The following is a 19,199-nucleotide window of genomic DNA, read 5'->3' as shown; positions in this document are numbered from 1 at the left end:
TTTACTACTGCGTAAACTGGCACCAATTCTAGGGGTTATTACTGCATACACTGGCACCAATACTAAGCTTTATTTCTGCATAAACTGGCACCAATAGTAGGGGCGATTACTGCATAAACTGGCACCAATACTAGGGGTTATTACTGTGTAAACTGGCACCAATACTAGAGGTTATTACTGCGTAAACTGGCACCAATACTAGGGGCTATTACTGCATAAACTGGCACCACTACTAGCGGCTATTACTGATTAAACTGGCACCAATACTAGGGGTTATTACTGCGTATACCAGCACCGATACTAGGGGCTATTTCTGTGTAAACTGGCACCAATTCTAGAGGCTATTACTGCATAAACTGGCACAAATACTAGGGGTTATTACTGAAAAAACTGGCACCAATACTAGGGGTTATTACTGCATAAACTGGCACCAATACCAGGGGCTTTTACTGCATAAACTGGCACCATTACCAGTGGCTATTACTGCATAAACTGGCACCAATACTAGGGGCTGTTACTGGGTAATCTGGCACCAATACTAGGGGCTATTACTGCGTAAACTGGCACCAATACTAGGCGCTATTTCTGCATAAACTGGCACCAATATTAGGGGCTATACTGCGTAAACTGGCATCAATAGTAGGGGTTATTACTGTGCAAACTGACACCAATAGTAGGAGCTATTTCTGCATAAATTGACACCAGTACTATGGGATATTACTGCATAAACTGGCACCAATACTAGGCTATATTACTGCAAGAACTGGCACTGATAGTAGGGGTTGCAAAAAAACGCCTGCAACAAAAATGCCCAGGTATGTTGTTGCAGGCGTTTTTTTTGGGCATTTTTTAGGCGTCTTTGGAGGCAGGCATAACATCTGAACTTCTGTATAGGGGTATATATACACACACACATATATGTATTTATACACATACACACATACAGGTGTGATAGGAGCGGAGCCCTATGCCTGCTAATAATTTCATTAGCGCAGGCATAGGGTTCTGCTACTTTCACACCTATATGTGTGTATGTGTATATATACATACATGTGTGTGTGTGTATATATATACCCCTATACAGAAGTTCAGATGTTATGCCTGCCTCCAAAGACGCCCAAAAAATGCCCAAAAAAACGCCTGCAACAAAAATGCCCAGGTGTTTTGTTGCAGGCGTTTTTTTTTGGGCATTTTTTTAGGCGTCTTTGGAGGCAGGCATAACATCTGAACTTCTGTATAGGGGTATATATACACACACACATATATGTATTTATACACATACACACATACAGGTGTGATAGGAGCGAAGCCCTATGCCTGCTAATAATTTCATTAGTGCAGGCATAGGGTTCTGCTACTTTCACACCTATATGTGTGTATGTGTATATATACATATATGTGTGTGTGTGTATATACCCCTATACAGAAGTTCAGATGTTATGCCTGCCTCCAAAGACGCCCAAAAAATGCCCAAAAAAACGCCTGCAACAAAAACGCCCAGGTGTGTTGTTGCAGGCGTTTTTTTGGGCATTTTTTAGGCGCCTTTGGAGCAGTGTTAATTTTGGCAGCAAATTTCAATTTAGTTTTAGTCTTAGTCTTAGGACTAAAATGGCATTTTAGTTTTAGTCCCATTTTAGTCTTCTGCAAGTGTTTTAGTTTTAGTCGTATTTAGTCGAATAAAACTCCAGTATATTTTAGTCGACTAAAACGTCCTACATATTAGTCGACTAAAACTCATTTTAGTCACCTATAATCAAATGGGTGTAGTTTAATTGTAATTTGTAATTTGTAATGCATTATTTAAGCATTTCTCTACAATTTCCAAACTCATTATATACTACTGCTGGTCCTGGAGTGAAAAATCGAATATGTTATTTATGGTACTAAGCTTTGAGCATGCACCAGTGTTAATTTTGGCAGCAAATTTCGATTTAGTTTTAGTTATAGTCTTTTGACTAAAATGCCATTTTAGTTTTAGTCATATTTTAGTCTTAAGACTAAAATGCCCTTTTAGTTTTAGTCGTATTTTAGTCATCTGAATTGTGTTAGTCGGCGAAAACGTTTTAGTCGGTTTTAGTCGACGAAATTAACACTGCTTTGGAGGCAGGCATAACATCTGAACTTCTGTATAGGGGTATACATACACACACACATATATGTATTTATACACATACACACATACAGGTGTGATAGGAGCGGAGCCCTATGCCTGCTAATAATTTCATTAGCGCAGGCATAGGGTTCTGCTACTTTCACACCTATATGTGTGTATGTGTATATATACATATATGTGTGTGTGTGTATATACCCCTATACAGAAGTTCAGATGTTATGCCTGCCTCCAAAGACGCCCAAAAAATGCCCAAAAAAACGCCTGCAACAAAAACGCCCAGGTGTGTTGTTGCAGGCGTTTTTTTGGGCATTTTTAAGGCGCCTTTTGGAGGCAGGCATAACATCTGAACTTCTGTATAGGGGTATATATACACACACACGTATATGTATTTATACACATACACACATACAGGTGTGATAGGAGCGGAGCCCTATGCCTGCTAATAATTTCATTAGAGCAGGCATAGGGTTCTGCTACTTTCACACCTATATGTGTGTATGTGTATATATACATACATGTGTGTGTGTGTATATATACCCCTACACAGAGGTTCAGATGTCATGCCTGCCTCCAAAGACGTCCACAAAAAAGCCCAATAAGACGCCTGCAACAAAAACGGCCAGGTGTGAAAATAGCGGAGCCACTATCCTGCTCTACTGCAATTCTAATAGAAACAATCTTTTTTCTATGGCGGTCACCCTGACATGGAAGGGTTTTGTCACCCTGCCATAGCAGTCAGAGTCAGTTAATCCTACACTACACTACGGTCCCCCTGACACTTAACACTTTCCCTACAGAAACTAGATTATTAAATCTAACTATAGTGGAAAATAGTACCCTAACTACACTAGATATCCCTTTCCTCACACTAATAATTGCTAAATGACACTTTTGAAGCAGGAGTAACAGAACTGCTTCCACTCTCTTCCACAGCCCTGTATTAAAGTGCTAGAGATTTGGCGGGGCTATCTTATATACTGAGGGGCGTATTCACTACTGATTGGCCTCTGGACCCCCTAGTCACTCCAATCACATTCATAGCATCCTCCTGCCCCTTCAATTGGCTTTTACTGATGGTTCTGGTCCAATCACGGGCTTTTAAAGCCCAGTTCCTGTCCCATTGCATTTTGGTCGGTTCTGGTTGCCGAATTCCGAACAGTCAATGTTCGGGTCGAACCGATGGTCGACCCGAACCGTTCGATCATCCCTACTCCTTACATTGGTGGGCAGTGAGAAGGATGTCATAAATTAACACAACATAACAGGTGGAGGTAAGTTGTTATTACACTAATGTATTAATAAAAATGAATAGTATGGGAACCTTCTGGCCAATGACCACCAATGTAAGGTGACATTGGGTGGACCTTGGGTGTGACCTATTTTACAATGTGAGAGGGCTTTTAGAAATTAACAGGGGTGCTGAAGGCCCTGGTATTTTGGCCACTGGTAAACAAAACACACATGGCCAAAATCGCATTTGAACAGTTGGGGAGAGACAACAGTAGATAAACACACTGATGAATATATTAACCCTTCAAAAGTCACACATATATAACACATGATGACCAAAAAACATTTTGATTAGGATATGTACCCAAAATATTAAAATACACACTCCAGAATATTTGCAATATTTTTTAATTGCATAAAGAAGATTATATAGATCCAAATTATACTGTATCGGCAGGAATTGCTGCCAAGAAACGGCCCCTCTCCCCACAAAATATTCCACATATTGTTGCCTAATATCACGGGCACTTCTGGATGGCAAGCCAGAACGGGCTACTTCCATTGATGTCATGGGATCCACTGGCACACGTGGTTCAGCCTCTCCACTCGGCCCTGGCATGGCAGGGTCACTCTCCACAGGCTGCAAACTGACATATGTCTCTGCATGCCTGCGCAAATAATTATGCAAAATGCAGCAACACAGGACCACATTATCTATTTTGTATAGTGCCAGATGGATGGAAGTCAGGAAAACCCGAAACCTATTGGACATTATCCCGAAGGCATTCTCCACCACTCTTATAGCACGGGATAAGCAGTAGTTGAAGATCCTTTGCTCGGGGTGAGGTTCCTCAGAAGGAAGGGCTTCATAAGATGCTCCCCAAGTGCAAATGCATCATCAGCCACAAAAACGAAACTGAGCCCCTCAATTGTTTGCTCCCTGGATGGCAAGTTGAGATGCCATTTTTTTTTTATTCTTTATTTATTTAATAAAACAGTAAAACAAGAAGGCGTACGATAAGGTAACAGTGGTCATGAAATGTAAAAGTAACGTCACATAACAGCAGTCCAATTTCACAGCAGATACAGTATATATAATATCGAGCAGTGGTGTAAAAATAGGACTGCATCGGAGACCCTTGCAGATATATAGATTATCAAGGGACCCCAACGGTGGAAGGAACGATGACTAACGATTGACATAGGAACTCATCGGGCAAATCTGGGGAGGCCCTCCCGTCCCACCGGCATCCAACTTAGGGCCGGTATCAGAAGGGCTGAAGATACAACCCCAGAGTACCAGAATAAGCACCGAGAGGTCTAGCACAGGCATGCCCTCTTGGGGGGAGCGCTGAATGTAGACCCAAGTAACAGAATAACCATTGTAAGAAGGTGCTGAGAGGCTAGTTGCTAATACCCAGGTCAAAGAGAAAGGGGAGTGTAGTAAGTGAATACCACACGTGTTATTGAACACAAAAATAAAGGTAAATAAGAGGAAACAGCAGAGGGGAAGGTGGAAGGAAGGGGGGGAGGTCCGTCCCACCTCCGTGGTCAGTGCTAGGCAATCAGGTCTTTGTATTCCGACGTAAATGTGAATTCATGCCAGTAGTACCAGCGTTTAATGAATTTGTCCCTGGTACCGTGCTCAGTGGCAACCAAGTCCTCCATTTCATTGAGACAAGCCACCTTGCGGAGCCACATTGCAACCATAGGAGGCTGGGTCTGTTTCCAGAGCGGGGGGTGCAGCCCTTTGCCTCCGTAAACAAGAGTGGAAGTATCAATTTCCGATAAGATGCCCGTGGAAATTCGTGATGGTGGAGGAGAAAGAGGGCTGGATCTAGCGAAAGGCTGTCTCCCTCTCACCTGTTCCCCCATCCATCCATGGAGGACACTAAATTAGGAGTGTTAGGACTGCAGATTTAACAGGGTGCCGTGAAGTGGCTCTGCAGCTTTCACATGCGTTTGCAAATGTGTGTCAACTAAACCCCTGTTCTTTGTACCAAGAGACAAGTCTACTTGGTTGGTGACAGACTGGAGGGTGAGTACATCAGACTGGTGGCTGGCTGACTTTCATGCACCTCTTATAATCCTTCAACCTCATTTTTTTCTTGTTATAGGGATGGAGACGCAGGGCACCACCAGCTTGGGTCTTACTTAAAGTCCCACTTAGTCCACTATGTTTAAGCAACCAGGGATGGAGACACCTTGCTTACAGCTTGGTGCCTCATATAAAGTCCCACCGTGCGATTTTCGTGCGTTTTTGGTGGCTGCAGTCTGATTTGACCTTATTTTTCCGTATACAGGGATGGAGACCAATAGCATGACCTGCTTGTCTCACACAAAGTCCCAAATAGGAAATTAGGGATTGAAAGGCATTGTGCTTTACAGGCCATGCCCCATATATAAAATCCCTACCTGTCTTTATACTGCATCCACCAAGGGGATGGAGGTGTAATGCTTCTCAGCTGGTCTTTTCCAGTTTGTACCATTGTTACAACTTAGTTACTTGAGTTTTGAGACAACAGCCAGTCATGGATGAGGGTGGGTTGGGGGAGGTTGGGCTGTCTCCCTCTCACCTGTTCCCCCATCCATCCATTAGCAGCCATGTGCCTCCAGTGTGAGGACACTAAATTAGGAGTGTTAGGACTGCAGATTTAACAGGGTGCCGTGAAGTGGCTCTGCAGCTTTCACATGCGTTTGCAAATGTGTGTCAACTAAACCCCTGTTCTTTGTACCAAGAGACAGGTCTACTTGGTTGGTGACAGACTGGAGGGTGAGTACATCAGACTGGGGGCTGGCTGACTTTCATGCACCTCTTATAATCCTTCAACCTCATTTTTTTCTTGTTATAGGGATGGAGACGCCGGGCACCACCAGCTTGGGTCTATCTTAAAGTCCCACCTAGTCCACTATGTTTTAGCGAAAGGGTATGGTCGGTAAATTTTTGAGCAATATGAAGAACAGATGCCCAAAAGGGTTGTAGGCTAGTACAAGACCAGAATATATGCAGATAAGACCCCGCCGCATCTCCACATCGCCAGCAAACGTCTGGAGTATTCGGGAACATCCGATGGAGCTTAGTTGGGGTATAGTGCCAGCAAGTTAGACATTTGTAGCCAACTTCCTGATATCGAGAACAACGAGAGGTCTTGTACGCGAAAAACAGCATTCTTTCAACCTGGTAGTCCGTGAGGGCTATATTTAACTCCCTTTCCCAGAGCGCTATGTACGGAGGCCAGAAAGACTCGTCCGGCGTTACCAGAATATGGTAAACTAGAGAGATTGTGTGACGCAAGGGGGAGGCGTCAGAGCACAGGTCTTCAAAGTACGTAAGCCGTTCGAGCAAACAGGGACGCCGACGGCAAAGCTTGCAAAAAGTAGAGGAGCTGGATCCGAGAGTGATATTTTGAAGCCGCCGAGCAAACTCTGTTTGGTCAATTACTCCCCCATCAGAATTGCGGCCATTCTTCCCAATGTCCAAAAACTCATAATTAGCATTGACAATTGCTAGCATGACAATGCTAAAAAAAGCCTTTGTAGTTGTAGAAATATGACCCTGAATTCGGTGGTAGAACAATGCGGATGTGCTTGCCATCAATAGCACCCCCACAATTGGGAAAATTCCACTGCTCCTGGAATTGACCAGCAATTTCCTGCCACTGCTCTGCGTTGGACGGAAACTGTGGGGAAAAAATGAAAATACAATTAATGCTTGAGCACATCACATTATTACACACACATTTGTCAGTAAAATGCTTATGCAACTTTAAGATAAGAACAACATGAAGGGAATCGTTAGCATTTTGGGGTATGACATCTACATACATTTATTTTTCATATCCTAATGTGATAATATTGTAATTCACCAGCTACAGCTTTGGTATATGCTGACTTTTATATTTAGCATGGGTGGGTGGTGAGTAAAACTATGCTTTTAAACATCATTAAGGGCTTGTGCCCACTGAACATTTTTACATCAGAAATTAAACATACACAATCATAGGTTTAACCACTTAAGCCCCGGAGGATTTGGCTGCTAAACGACCAGGGGGTATTTTGCGATTCGGCACTGCGTGACTTTAACGGACAATTGCGCGGTCGTGCGACGCTGTACCTAAACGAATTTGGCGTCCTTTTTTTCCCACAAACAGAGCTTTCTTTTGGCGGTATTTGATCACCTGTGCGATTTTTTGATCACGCGCTATAAACAAAAAAAGAGCGTCAATTTTGCAAAAATAGCAATATTTTTCCCTTTTTTTTATATGAAATTCCCCCCCAAAAAAATGTAAAAATCAAAATTTTTTAACATTTTCGGCCAATTTGTTTTATGCTACCTATGTTTGGTAAAAAAAATCGCAAAAAGCGTATTTTGATTGGTTTGCGCAAAAGTTATTGCGTTTACTAACTAAGGGAAAGATTTATGTCATTTTTGTTGTTTTTTTTTTTAACGCGTAATGGCGGCAATCTGCGATTTTTTTTGCGGTACTGCGACATTGCGGCGGACAGATCGGACCCTTGACAGACATTTTTGACACTTTTGGGGTTACCAGTGACATTTCTACAGTAATCAGTGCTATATATATGCACTGTTACTGTAAAAATACAATGGTAGTGAAGGGGTTAACTTTATTTGAGAGGGAGGGGCTGTGTGTGTCCCTAGGGGCGTGATTCTAACTGTGATTGGCTGTGGCTTCAGCTGTATGCAGAGTGATCAACGGATCTACATAGTAGATCCATATGATCAGCTCTCATACAGAGGGGAGAATGACAGGCAGCTTGTTTACACAAGCTGCCTGACTTTCTCCCTCTCCCCCGCCGATCTCAGAGTGGCCGGCGGACATCGGGTCCGCCGGTCACACGCGCGGGGGGGTCCGTGACCACGCGGGAGCGGGAGCGAGCCTCCGGCGGCGCGCGCTCGCTCCCTAGACCCTCACAAGCTAGTGACGTAGCCCTACGTCACTTTGCCTGTGAGGGGCTGACCGCCGACGTAGATAGTCGTGCGGCGGTCGGCAAGTGGTTAAATGGATGGACTGATGTCTTCAATAAACCTCATAAACTATGTACAAAAACATTTCTAAAGGAATAATTGGTTCTGGGAAAGTCAGAAAATGACAGATACAATATACTGTTAACAGGCTATGCGTTTAGGGACACATAGGAGAGAATGCTGGGGTGGTTACTGGCTCATTTTACAAATGGTTAGGAAAATATAATGCTTTACTACTATGTGCATGAGGCCAGAGGGTAGTTACAAAATAATGACATCTGTAATTTGATGTACATCCAAACTGATATAAATTAGGATGACCTGACAAATACATAGAATGTAATATAAAAATAAGAAACATACCTTGATATAGTCCTTCTGCAAGACTTTAATGATAGCAGAGCAGGTCTCAGGGATGATGACTCCAAGAGCTTGAGGGGAGATGCCTGTGGTGAACTTGAGATCCTGCAGGCTTCTCCCTGTTGCAAGATATCTCAAAGTTGCAATTAGCCTTTGCTCAGGAGTAATTGCAACCCGCATACATGTATCCTGCTTCAGAATATAGGAGGACACCAGAGCAAGAAGACGGTGAAAAATTGGATCCGTCATCCTCAAATAATTCCTGAAGTCATCAGGATTATTTTCCTGGAGCTCCCTCAGCAAGGACATGTGGGAAAATTGATCACGGTTGAGCAACCAATTTTTGGTCCAGGAGGTCCGCTTCTTCTTCCTCTTGCAAAGAACTCGGCTTAGAGCCATAACTCCCAGCCCAACCACAGCAAGAGTAGAATCCTCGGTCTCCATAATTGCTTCTCGAACGATGTCTCGGAAACTAGCGAAATATCGTTAACCAAACAAATGCTACCGAAATCAGCGCGAGATGCCCAGAAGGGTCACTGACTTCCTCTTTTGTAGCGTCGGACGTAGTGACGTCATTTTTTGTCAGTCGACAAAATTCCAGTACAGTCTAGAGCACTTCCCAACCAACAAAACACCACTCTGAACAAAAGACGGACGACCGGTCGGCGGAAATTCGTTGCGTGTGTACGAGGCTTAACAAGGAACCTGTCACATTTAGCAGTGGTGATAATTCCACTGCTAATTGTTTCACTTCACACTGCAGCTGGAGATTCACTCAGCCAAACACTCATTTGTTCAGCTGTTTGTACAAGATTCTTCATAGAATGTACACAGTGCTAAGTTATCCTTTATATTATTTCCTCTTCTGGTGGTTGAATTTTCTTAGCCTTTAATGTTAAGCTATTTTCTCTATTGATGAATTTAACTTTCATGGTCAAAATGTTCTTATGGCTTTTTTTCTTAGAGTTGAATGTTAAAGAATGTTACATTTTCCTGGTAAAAGACAACAAATAGAAACTATTGCACATATTGTATATTACAAACATTACAGATAATAGTCATTACTCATGCATACAAAGACATTTTTTTTTTTTTAACAGCACCCTTAATCTATACCAGAAGACAGTAAATGCCCATTTTTCACATTAGGAAATTTTTGTCAAAATCTATTTCATGCAACCTTCTCCATCTTGCAGCAGTGAGTTGTTGTATAGATATAAAAGTCACTGCTGGCCACCACATTGATTAACCACTTAAGCCCCGGAAGATTTTACCCCCATTCCGACCAGGGGGTATTTTGCGATTCGGCACTGCGTGACTTTAACGGACAATTGCGCGGTCGTGCGACGCTGTACCTAAACTAATTTGGCGTCCTTTTTTTCCCACAAACAGAGCTTTCTTTTGGTGGTATTTGATCACCTGTGCGATTTTTTGATCACGCGCTATAAACAAAAAAAGAGCGTAAATTTTGCAAAAATAGCAATATTTTTCACATTTTTTTATATGAAATTCCCCCCCCAAAAAAATGTAAAAATCTAAATTTTTTAACATTTTCGGCCAATTTGTTTTATGCTACCTATATTTGGTAAAAAAAATCGCAAAAAGCGTATTTTGATTGGTTTGCGCAAAAGTTATCGCGTTTACTAACAAAGGGAAAGATTTTTGTCATTTTTGTTGTTTTTTTTTTAACGCGTAATGGCGGTGATCTGCGATTTTTTTTGCGGTACTGCGACATTGCGGCGGACAAATCGGACCCTTGACTGACATTTTTGACACTTTTGGGGTTACCAGTGACATTTCTACAGTAATCAGTGCTATATATATGCACTGTTACTTTAAAAATACACTGGTAGTGAAGGGGTTAACTTTATTTGGGAGGGAGGGGCTGTGTGTGTCCCTAGGGGCGTGCTTTCTACTGTGATTGGCTGTGGCTTGAGCTGTAAGGACACTGATCAACGGATCTACATAGTAGATCCATGTGATCAGTGTCTTTACAGCGAGGAGAATGACAGGTCGCTTGTTTACACAAGCTGCCTGACATTCTCCCTCTCCCCCGCCGATCGCCGAGTGGCCGGCGGACATCGGGTCTGCTGGTCACACGCGCGGGGGGGTCCGTGACCACGCGGGAGCGGGAGCGCGCCTCCGGCGGCGCGCGCTCGCTCCCTAGACCCTCACAAGCAAGCAACGTAGCCCTACGTTAGTTTGCCTGTGAGGGGCTGACCGCCGACGTAGATAGTCGTGCGGCGGTCGGCAAGTGGTTAAACACCACTTTATGACAAATTATGTGAAAGGGCATCATCAGTGCTACATCTCAGAAGCATGAAGTGGCATGTTGTTAACAATGTTGAGCAATGTTCATTCCTTTAGATGAGCTATTTTTTATTCAGAATGCAGAAAAGTCTATCTTATATATAGGGATTTGCGAAAGGTTTGGGTCGAGCATGAGTTAGGGCAGAACATTGGCTGTTCGCATGTTCAACAAACATCTGAATTATCAGAGCGTTTGACTATTTGTTCTGCCCGCCTAACGCCGCTGCACAGTTCATTGGAAGCCCTGATTGGCTGAAGCAATTAAAGCACATAGCACAGTCAGGGTCATGATTGGACACTGTCATGATGGCTCAGTGAAATCATGGCTCATTATTCTTAGTCCCACCCACACTGTAAAAGTATTCTTTCAATAGCGGCTATTTGCAGTGTGATAGCGGCATGGAGAGAGATAGAACAGGGCTATTTTCAGTGCTACTAGAGATCCGCATGCTATTATTATCTAATGTCAGTGTAGAGTATCTAATGTCAGTGTAGAGTATCAGCTTAGTGTGAATCTAGTGATAGTTCATTGTGAGTGTAGCGCGACCATTCATTTCTACTTTAGTGTGAATCTAGTTCAGTCAGTGTGAGTGTAGTGTCCATTCATTTTTACTTTAGTGTCAATTTATTTTGTCAGGGCTGGTTTACTGCAGTACAGTTCAGTGCATTACTGCACGTTTAACGCAGTATATTTCAGTGCATTATGTGTTGTTTAATGCAGTATATTTCAGTGTGTTACTGCATATTTAACACAAAATATTTGTCAGGGTTACCTGATCCGAGGCCGAGGTGCTGAGAGGGCTCCCCTTGCGGCTCAGTGCGGCACACCCCTGGAGATGGTACAAAGAACGTGGCGCCCCAAGTGGCATGGGTTTCCAGTTGCAGGCAGGTAGGTAGAACCAGGAGCAATCCGAGAGCGAACTGGAACAGGCTGGAATCGCAGCAGGGTATGAGTCTTCAAGGCTCTGAAGCAGCCGGGCTACCTTGTGCCAAGGAATAGTCTCTAGTAGCGGAAACCGTGGTACAAGCCGAGGTCATGCACAGGAGACAACCAGAATAGCCGAGGTCTTGAAGCAAGCCGGGGTCATACACGGTAGGTAACAAGAGATAATCCAGCAATGAGTCTGATTCAGTGGGACTTCCACCTACCCGGAAAACACCTGATTTGTGACATGCCAACTAGGTGGAACTAGGTTGAACTTGACTTTGGCAATGCTTTGGCAATGCTGCAGCAGCTGCACATGCAGCAGAGAGGCATCAACGAGTACCTGTGTATGGCATAACGGCACACTCAGGCCAGCTTAACTTTTTTTGCCCACGCCAGTGGCTGCTGATAAAGGATGTATGCGCTGTACTATCACCAATCCTGTTTAATTTATTCATAAATGATCTAGAGGAGGGGATATCTAGTACAATCTCAGTATTTGCAGATGATACTAAATTAGGCATGCCAATATCTTCTATGCAGGATGTGGAAATCTTGCAAGCAGACCTGAACAAAATAACGGGGTGGGCAACTACATGGCAGATGAGATTTAAAGTAGAAAAATGTAAAGTAATGCACTTGGGGGCCAGAAACCAGAAAGCTCACTAGGGGGGGAACCTCTGGGTGAGTCTAGGATGGAAAGGGACCTGGGGGTACTGGTAGACAACAGGCTTGGCAGTGGCATGCAATGCCAAGCCGCCGCAAGCAAAGCCAACAGAATACTGGGTTGTATAAAAAAGGGGATTCACTCCAGAAATAAAGAGATTATTCTTCCACTCTACAAGACTCTGGTCCGGCCACATCTGGAGTATGCTGTCCAGTTCTGGGCACCGGTCCTCAGGAAGGATGTGCTGGAATTGGAGAAAGTCCAGAGAAGGGCAACAAAAATAATTAGGGGAATGGAGGACATCAGCTATGAGGAAAGACTACAAGCACTGAACCTATTCTCTCTGGAGAAGAGACGATTGAGGGGGGATATGATATCAATGTACAAATACTGTACTGGCGACCCTAGCATAAGGAACAAACTATTCAGAGAAAGGAGATACAATAAGACACGTGGCCACTCACTAAAACTTGAGGAAAGGCAGTTTAACCTTAAAGTGCGTAAGGGGTTCTTCACTGTAAGAGCGGTAAGGATGTGGAATTCTCTTCCACAAGCAGTCGTATCAGCGGGGAGCATTGATAGTTTCAAAAAACTATTGGATGGACACCTTAAAGACCACAACATACAGGGGTATACAATGTACGGGTAAAAGCAAACACACACACACATCATAGGTTGAACTGGATGGACTTATGTCTTTTTTCAACCTCAATAACTATGTAACTATGTAACTATGTAACCATTTGAGGAGGCGACAAGGATTGTGAGCCATGACAATGTAAGCATCAGTGACACAATCCCTGTTGTGTTCCTCGAGGCAGAGCAGTTGGAGGAATAGGAGAACTTCCTTTCCTGTCAAGGCCCGCTTTATGCAGGCACTATTCTTGCAACTCCACAGAACACACAAGATGAGGGGAAGGAAGAGGAGGATTGTGGCAGTTTTGGAGGCATTGAAGCAGAGGAAGACATATGTCAAACCTTAAGAGATGGTGTTCCATCCCCAGAACCTTTGGGATTAGTAGGTGGCTGGGAGTAGGCAGTTCCAGATACTGAAATCCTCACTGACCCTGAGAAGTCTGCTTCTCATGCCTCTGCAAACTTGCTGTGCATAAACTCCCTCATGCTTCAAAGCCTGCTATTTCTATTCAAAGTCTGCATAAGAAACCCCAGAATTTATCCAAAAAAAATCTCTAAACTTGTTCCCAGTGCACTACATTGTGGCCTCATCATACAGACTGGCTCCCCAAGCCGTTGTTTACAAAATAAAGAATGCTTGCAGGGAAAATTGTATTTTTTTGGCTTTATAAATGCAATTGTTGCTGTAGTAGCTTCTATACACAGTACACATGTGCCACTTACAGGCAGACTAAGAGCCGGTTCACACTACCACTACCAGAAATTCGCCCCGTGACTTGAAGAGACTTGTTTAGAGACTTGTTTAGAGACTTGTTTAGAGACTTGGAAGAGACTTGGAAGAGACTTGTGCACTACTTTGAAGAGACAGGCGACTATGTCTGTGGGGAATGCCTGGCTAATCTCTTTCTTCTTCCTGGAAAGTCTGATAACAAGTCGTGTCAATTAAGATAAGGAGGCGACTCCCATTGAAGTATATGGGACAGTCGGATCACAGGTCGCCTCAAAGTAGTACAGGACCCTTTTCTGAAGTCGGAGCGACTTCAGTAGTGCCAATTAAGACGGCACTGATTGATTAATATTGCTTTTGTTATGTCAAGCGACCTGGGGCTACACAAGTCGCCTCACAAGTCATGCTAGTGTGAATGGGCTCTAAGAGGGCCCCCAGGCACTATATTGAAATACATTTTTCATTTTTATTGTTATTTCTCATTTTATTCTTTCACTTTAAGCATCAGTATATCACTGGTCCTTAGAAAATTACGTTTTTTACAAACCTTTTTTTAAAAACTTTTTTTTCATTGATACATGTCCCACATGGCAGTACCTGGACCCTTATAACCATTGTTTGCCCAATTATTTGCATATAAGCCCTAAATATTGGCACTTTTGATTTTTCCAGTTCGGGTCCCATAGACTTCAATTGGGTTCATTATTCAGTTCCGAACTTTTGCAATGTTCGAAAGTTCTGGTGATGTTCGAAAGTTCTGGTACAAACCGAACAGGGGGTCATTCGGCCCATCCCTACTGTTGAAAAAAAGTTTAAACAATAAGCAGTTTCTAATAAAATATAGCTGCAGAGCAAAACAAAAATTTCTTCCATAATTTGTGCCTATTACACTTAGAAAAAGTCACAATGTTTTTTTTTTTTTTGGAAAATAAATTTGGCATTGAAGTGTTCACCTGGTAAATAGGTTGTTAAGTGGAGTAATTGAATATATTTTGAAGTGTTCAGATATCTATCACCAGGTAATGTGTGATTTTAGTTTTTAACGCAATGTTATAATTATATTGTACAAATAAGCAATCTTTATGGCAACACAGCTGTATTTGAAATTTTTGGAACATTTATTATTTTCTATCATACTTTTGATTTAGACATGAAACAGAAAAATAGTTTTGGCCTATTAAGCTAGAATCCTTGTTAGGGGTATATCTATCTTACAGAAGACTTTAGACCTGGAAGGAGGTTTAGTAGGCTACTTTTTCTATTTTTTTTTTTTTGGACATATATCTAGCTAAAATGTTTTCCCTTTAGTTTTCTTTGTTTACACTTTGCTTTCTTGCTTTTTCTGTGTTCCATGGGAATATCATCTGACATCATCTGAGGTTGATCTGAATGTGATATCATAAAGCCGTATCCTGCAGAGTGAAAACCACTTGTGTGTGTCCCAAAACATTTCAGATACATAAGAAGCTAATCATAAATTGGTTTCCTATCTGTCAATCATGGAACCCATACAGTACCTGCATGTCAAAACACAGATGTTTGCAGAGGGGCTTTGGGATAACTAACAACTGTTTATAGATATATTTGTTTTAAAGGCATGATGGACCATATAACACAGTCTTCTGTTAATCCCCTGTGCCCTACTAGAGACATAAATGTCTTTCCACCTTTGTTATCTCATGTTTAAAGCAGTATTAAATGGCAAACCAAAAATGTAATACATTGAAGCTTACCATTTGTTACATGTGGTGGCTGCATCAGTTTTCTTTTATTTGCCTTTTTTCCTTCTGTTGTTTCCTGGTGATCTGGCCAGTAACACACCTCCTGTATTAGCGAGACACAACTGTGGATAAATGAGCATGAGGCACAGCAGACTGCAGCATTGTCAGTCTGGAGAGAGGGTTGTGTTAAATGTATTAGCATGTTTGAATACACTAACAAATTGAAGCCAAAGTTCAGCTCACATATTATAATCAGTTACAGCAAACCATTTTTTTTCCTTTTGGGACAAAGGTTTTACAGGAATAAATAATAGCTGTTCATGTAAGCACCCCTGTCAGTGATAAATGGTTTGTCTTATCCATGTAAACTGATAAATTCTGCTGGAGAGTGTGTGCTTTTGAAAAATTACAGACTTTCTGGCCGGATCACCAGATGAGCACACAAGAAAAAAAGCCTAAAAAAAAAAAAATCGATGCCACCATTACATCTATGAATTACGTTTAATACCGCTTTAAACCCACAAATACAATTGTTCTTACAGAAAATTTTTAACAAATTAACAGGGAAGATATATACTGTTTACTATTATGAATATTTAATTTTTTTGATGGCCAATCCTAGGCTTTACTTGACATTTATGAGATTTAAACTTTGTTTAATAAAAAAATGTTTACAGAGTTCAATAGCTCAGCACTATTTGCATTGCCCTTGCTTCCTTTCACACACCAAAAAATATAATAGAAAATAATTGGGCTCCCAACCACAATTGGCTCCACTTTTTAACCAGTTCTTGTCCCCCACAGTACATTTACTACAGGCGGGCAGCACAGGCAGGCTGGATAGCATACATGTACGTACATCGCCAGCTAATGAGCACACTGGACACAGAGGATTGCGGCTCCTGGTGTGCAGCCTTTTTTGGCGGCTGGGGTATCACATGATCACAATGTAAACACAACTGTTGAATGGGTTTCACTCATAACAGATGTGTTTAGTATTGTGTGTTGTGCTGTGATTGGCCCATAGCTATCACATGATACCTGGGCCAATCCCAGCACCCTGTGCAATGTGATAGCTGTGGGCCAATCACAACACACAATAGTAATCTCAGATGTCATGACAATTAAAAACACTGCTTTTTACAAGTATGAAAAAGAAAAATGATCACTGATCAGTAGTTCAGTGTCACTATAGTGACAGCGAACTACTCTGATGAAAGTATGTAAAGAAAAATTTAAAAAAAAGAAGAAAATGGGTGATCAAGGTTTTTTTTTTTTTTAAATCAAGAACAATTTTATTGAGATGCCAACCACAATACATTTATAACAGATGCATACATGCATGTTACAAAAATACTATTCATTATACAAAGTTACAAACATATAGCTCCTATCGCCTCTGCAGTTCCTCCTAGATAACATTATAAATGCCATTATTGGCGCAGCAATCTATCCAGTACCAAGTCCGGAGGGGCTAGGCCCCGAGCAACCAACCATCTACCCCACACCTTCTCAAATTTTTAAGGGGAGCCCCTATGTTGATATATACGTTTTTAATGCGTAATGTCACAAATCAGGAAGTGGAATATGACACTACACTAAGTATCTATCACACTCCTGTGATGTGTACCTGGGTTAATGTACAATCAACTGTGTATACAATAAAGAGGGGTATACACTCATATGCGTAAAAACATAAATGGTGAGTGGTAATAAGTGAAATCGTGTTGAATGATGTGTCACTCAAGTGAAAAATAAAAGGAACACACAAATGTGCACAATGAAATGATTCACAACAAAATGGTGTCACTTAAATCAATTAATGTCACCACTGCATGACGTGTACAAAAAAGAAAGGGGGGGGGAAGGTGCATATAGTCCCAAATATTCCAAAACAAGTATGTGGCGAAATCCACAAGGAAGATTCCACTAGACTTGTCGGGTGCAGATAGATTCCACCACCTTATTGGGGACTGGCCCCAATAATGATTTTTTACACAATTATTCACCCCCATTTGGTTCTAAGGTCGCAGCTTTATTAATTTCACAGATCCTGCGCACTATTTTATATACACAATGCGTAATGTATTACCCAACTGTTCAAGCCACATCTCATGCGTTGGAGGTTCAGATGCAGTCCAGTTTACTAACAAAAGTCTACGTTCCTGAAACAAGGCTCTCGCTGCCGCCTCCCCAAGACATCTGTCCTGGGTGACCTTATCAAGCATGCCCAGCAAGCATTGTCTATTATCCAAGGAGACCACTACACATAGAGCAGTGTTTATTGTGGTCACAACATTGGACCAATATCGGTGCCATTTGGGGCATCTCCACAACAAATGGATAAGGGTACCCGTCTCCCCCCTGCATTTACCACATAATGCCTCTGGCCTTACGCCCATCAGATGTAATTTAAGCGGAGTATAGTGAACTCTGAGGAGGATATATAGTTGGGAGACTCTCTGAGAAGCATTCAATGAGCAAGTCATGACAGCCTCCAATGCCCCCTCCCATTGTTCCCCGGATATTTCTCCCACATCTCTCGCCCATTTTTTATTAGTAGGAAATTTCTCGAGGCACATCCCCAAAAGAAGCAGCCCGAAATAAATCCTTTAGTTATAGCTGTGTGTTTTGCATAAGGGAAAATACAGGAGTTGGGGAGAGCTCAATACCCTTCATTGCTGTCTGGGCTCTTATAGCATGATGTAATTGAAGATAAGGAAATTTCATACTCAGTGAAATATTAAATTTAGCCTGCAATTGAGCAAATGACAAAAAGTTGCCACCTTCAAAAATATGATAGAGGTGTTAAATGTGAGCCTAGGGGAGTTATTCTAACTGTGGGGGGGGGGGGGGCATGGCTTCTGGAATGATCATAGAGACCTGTGATCCTATATAGAAAGATCACATGGGCTCTGTGATCATTCCAGGGAGAAGATCAGTCAGCTGGGCTTACAACAGCTGAACGCTCTGCCCTCTCAGCGCGGAGCAATCGGAGCCGTCTGACCCATGCATTGCCTTCCCTGCTGCCGAGAGGGGTCAGGAGCTCGCCGCCGGCGGTGCGCGCTCGCTGCCTGCTCGCGACCGACGTAGACCTACGTCAATTTGCGCAGCAGAGACACATTGCCTCAATAAATAGGCGGCGGCTGGTCGGGAACCTGGTAAGTAAACTATGAGTCTCATCATTCCACTATATAATAGATATATACAAAGGCAGACATGTTTGAAGTCCAGACTTTGTGACAACCATAGATACAATTTTTAAATAGATGTAGACATAAAAAGGCAGGAAGTGTGTTATTTGCAGCAATTAACAGCAAAATAATATAAAGCAAAAAACCTGACAAAAATGAAGCAAATGCTGCCACCGAATCTAAAGATTGGTAAGCTGCAAAATATTTCATTTCAGCCCTAAAGGAGTAGTAAATCGCTGCTTGTTTTTTTTTTTTTTTTTTTGGGACCTGTAAGGTAAAGCCATAATGTGCTGGTATGCACCACATACTAGCACATTATGTGAACCTTG

This window comes from Pelophylax lessonae, assembly GCF_965119305.1.
Source record: "Pelophylax lessonae genome assembly, chromosome: 1".
NCBI classification, from domain to species: Eukaryota; Metazoa; Chordata; class Amphibia; order Anura; family Ranidae; genus Pelophylax; species Pelophylax lessonae.
The sequence above is the reverse complement of the archived record's forward strand: the minus strand, read 5'-3'. Positions refer to the sequence as shown.